The sequence below is a fragment of the Rhinopithecus bieti genome, unplaced genomic scaffold (assembly GCF_001698545.2).
Source record: "Rhinopithecus bieti isolate Rb0 unplaced genomic scaffold, ASM169854v2 scaffold_34870, whole genome shotgun sequence".
NCBI classification, from domain to species: Eukaryota; Metazoa; Chordata; class Mammalia; order Primates; family Cercopithecidae; genus Rhinopithecus; species Rhinopithecus bieti.
Window position 1 is genome coordinate 459,655 of NW_016814702.1, and position 4,286 is coordinate 463,940.

At 38.1% G+C, this 4,286-nt stretch overlaps 1 protein-coding gene across 1 annotated transcript in view; it reads left to right on the plus strand.

The window, feature by feature from the left end:
* Nucleotides 1-4,286, plus strand: part of LOC108515161 (contactin-associated protein-like 2) — a gene marked incomplete at its 5' end in the record, with an annotated part of 480,745 nt that overhangs the window by 449,804 nt on the left and 26,655 nt on the right. The window lies entirely within an intron of this gene.

Here is a 4,286-nt window from a genome sequence, read left to right on the forward strand (position 1 = left end):
AAAAAAAAAAAAAAGAAAAAGAAAATGTGGCACATATACACCATGGAATACTATGCAGCCATTAAAAAGGATGCGTTCATGTCCTTTGTAGGGACATGGATGCAGCTGGAAACCATCATTCTCAGCAAACTATCGCAAGAACAGAAAACCAAATACTGCATATTCTCACTCATAGGTGGGAACTGAACAATGAGATCACTTGGACACGAGAAGGGGAACATCACACACCGGGTCCTATTGTGGGTGGGGTGGGGGAGGGATAGCATTAGGAGATATACCTAATGTAAATGATGAGTTAATGGGTGCAGCACACCAACATGGCTCATGTATACATATGTAACAAACCTGCACGTTGTGCACATGTACCCTAGAACTTAAAGTATAATTAAAAAAAAAAAAAGAATTAGTAGGGATGTAAAGTCTTATCAATATATTTATTTAAATAAGAAATTTAACCAATTTTGCGAAAATAAGTAAATAAATAATACTTGGATTCAAGAAAAATGTGAAGGTGATTTTCACCTGACTGGAGTTTGAGAAACACCAGGCAGTAGAGAAAGATCACCCCAAGCACTGGGACCTAGCATGGGGCTTTAAGAACACATTTTTATAGGGGGATGAGGTAAACAAAAGACTTACACATTATGATTTAAGTTGACTTGATTTAAACCAGTTCTGCTCTATTAGAAACCGCCACTCTTTTTTTCTTCCTAGTTATTTCCCTCTTTGCTAATAAGTACAGCCTGTTTCTAAACCATTATATGGTCCTTAGGAATATTTTAGAAGAGTAGTTACAAGGTAGAAAAGTAGCCCCAGACCTGAGGTAAGGTTTATTTAAAGGTCACGGAATGCCAGGCAATTGCCGTGATTCACCTCTCAAAATTATGGACTCTGTTGTGATTTTTCCTTTTTGTCTAATTTAGGGAATCTTATTTGCTTGGAATGAAAAGGACTTGCCAGCAGGAAGACAGCCACAGATGGCACTGCACGTTCTGTAAAATACAAAAACAAAACAAACACCAGAAAAAATAAATCCAAGAGTCTGATCCCATAAATTTCTGCACTAAGGAGCAACTCCAAGCTGCACACCAAGCTGTTTTACAAGGCGTTTGTGTTCAGCTTTAGGATGTTTTATCACATTCATGATATTTGATGCAGAATACATCAGACCAAAGGCCACATCCTAGGATCTTCTTTAAAATATCATTAAAATAGATGAAGCACTTTAAGATGTAAAGTTTCATTTCCTAAGGGATCTTCTAGTTGTAAAGATTGCAGATTATTATTATTATTATTATTATTAATTTTGCGATGGAGCCTCACTCTGTCACCAGGCTGGAGTGCAGTGGTGCGATCTTGGCTCACTGCAACCTCTGCCTCTGGGGTTCAAGCAATTCTCCTGCCTCAGCCTGCTGAGTAGCTGGGACTACAGGCATGCACCACCACGCCCAGCTAATTTTTGTATTTTTAGTAGAGACGGGGCTAATTTTGTATTTTAGTAGAGACGGGGCTAATTTTGTATTTTAGTAGAAACGAGATTTAGTAGAGGCCAAGATGGTCTCAATCTCTTGACCTCGTGATAACACCTGCCTCAGCCTCCCAAAGTGCTGGGATTATAGGCATGAGCCACCGCTAGTTATATTAAAGGACTTCTAGTAGGTCCAGGCTAGATTCTCAGCACAAGTTGCATGCTATATGATGTGGTACCTCTTACCCCAAAAAGGACCTGGGAGTCAGCTTCTGTAAGTTGCTAGCAGGTAAATTCACAGCATCTGCTGTAACCTTAAGTTATCTGGTTCTCTGCCCTAATACTAACTGCATCTGATACTGAGAGGTCCTTGACCAGGAATTCTCACAGCTCCTCCGACAGGGAAGTGGGTAGGACATGGAAAATCCAGAAGCAGGAGTGGAGGGAAGAGAGTTAACACCCAATTCTCCACCTCCCCAGGACCAAGGCCAGGATTGTCAAGAATCCAGGGCTGAGAATCCACTGGCAAGCTGGTCCAGTGGATTCACTCAGGTTGGCAGAGTGGCTGAAAACCCAGCCCTCTTAGACATGTGGGTCTTCTCCCAGATACATTAGGAACTAGATGGAACTTGGTACTTGGGATCACTCAATGTAACAACCCCATACCCCCATTAGACTCGAGTATACCCAGCACTGAGCTGGGAATTCAGGCTTCCTCTCACCACATCAGACACTTTACCACTGGCCCCAGTAGACTGATTTCTGAAGGCCTCTTACCTCCATTGTTATGACTTCTGAGGCGTTGATTTCTGTCTATATTCCAAGTTTCCTGTCTCATCTGGCCATAAAATATTTGTGTATCTTCATGTGTAAGAGTTATGGATATAAAGAACATTTTGAAATTATATATATCCCATTTTCTTCATAATTACAAGCTGAACATTGGTTTTCTTTACCACCTGCAAACACTTAAAAGTAATCATTCCAGCTTTTATAATTATATTTCAATTATTTCTGAGCAGATCCCTTTTCTCTTCTTACGCTAAGACTGCATGATTAATGCATTTTATCTCTTACAGTCCATCTTTTATTATGTTATTTGTCTTTCTCCCTCTTCAGTCACCAACACAGTTCACATTTCATCGTGTAAAGAAAAACTATCATCCCCCCTTGCTAATGTGCATTTTCCTGCAAATGATCCAAATTCCACTTTTCCTGCAAAAACACCAAGCGCATTTATGTATCTCAAATCAACTATGATATTAGTGTTACCTATTTTTGATTGGTCATTTTAGGTGTATCCCACCTTTTGTTTCTACAGTGTTTTCATAGAAAATCATATTGTACCTGTGATTTTGTTGAGTCAAAGGATATGTGTATTTTTAATTTTGATACTACTACAAACCATCCTCCAATGACATAATCCGATTGACAGTCCAACAATCTATGAATACCTTTTCCCCACATCCTTACCAAAACAGTGCATTTTTTTTTAAATGTGGCTGTTCTATATGAAAAATAAAATTTTCTTGTTATAGTTTATATTTCATTATGAGTTGGGTTAAGTATCTTTGCCTATGTTTATGTATCACTTTTGTTTTTCCATGAACTACCTCTTTATAGTCTTTGCCCCAATATTTATATTTTTATATTCTTTCCTATTGATTTGTAAGTATTCTTTATATATTACTTAGTATTTTAATACATCTTTGGATGTTTTCCCTGTTTGAGCTCCATTTTTTTGAATTCATAGGATTTTTTTTTTCCATGTAAAAGTGGCCAAATTTTACATAGTGAAATGTAAAGTGTTTTATGGCGTTTGGGATTTGTGACATGCCTTCTCCATTCAGAACTTATTTTTAAAATTATTCCATGTTTTTTATAATAACTTTAGGTTTTATTTGTAAGTTCTACATATTTTCTTCACTGGAAATTTATTTGGGTGGAAGGTGGAAGGTAAAATCTCACTCTATTTTCCCAAATGGCCCACTGTTCCAGCCCCATTGGTTGAGGCTCCATCCTCTTCTTTACCATCTTCTAAATTCCCTTCATATCTGAGTCCCTTCTGGACTCTCACATTGATATGACACCTCGTGACATGGGAGCAAACTGCAGTATTATAATTGAGCCTTTATTACCAAATTTAGTGGCTCATAGAGCTAATTTCCCTTTTCTGTTTTGTTTTCAGAATTTTCTTGTTCATCCTTGCACATTTGCTTTTCCCAGGTGGATTTAAGAATTGCAATCATTTCGTTGCAATTGTTTAAAATTTTTACTAGGATTAAGGTTTTTGTGTAAGTTCATTACCTTGTGACACCCAGTCACACCATGCAGGACTTCTCCATCTCCCTCCAAGTTGCCAAATGATTCAAATAAGTGTCATCCAAATTTTAATGTGCTTAGAATCACCTGGAGGAAATTAGCAAATGCAGATTCAGCTGGTCAGAAATGGGATTTGAGAGTCTGCATTTCCAGCAAGCTCCCAGGTGATGCTGATGCTGCAGGTCCCTTGAACACACTGGGAGTGGCAAGGAGAGAAGCAGCTTTGGAGCACTGCCTCTGGAAAACCACTTGAGCCCACTGCTTTTTGTGGGAGCAGATCTTTGACAACTCTCTCAAGTTATTTTATGATAATCTGTCTAATTAGATTTTTCTTTAGCAGGTAATACCTGCTATATTTTCTAGAAATTCATGCATTTAACCTAGGGTTTCAAACTCATTACTCTGTGGAGTTGAACAAAACAAACTTTTAATAATTTAATTTCCATTCCCTTTTTCATGTTTTTTATATTGCATGTTTTTGTTGCTCCCCTCCCCA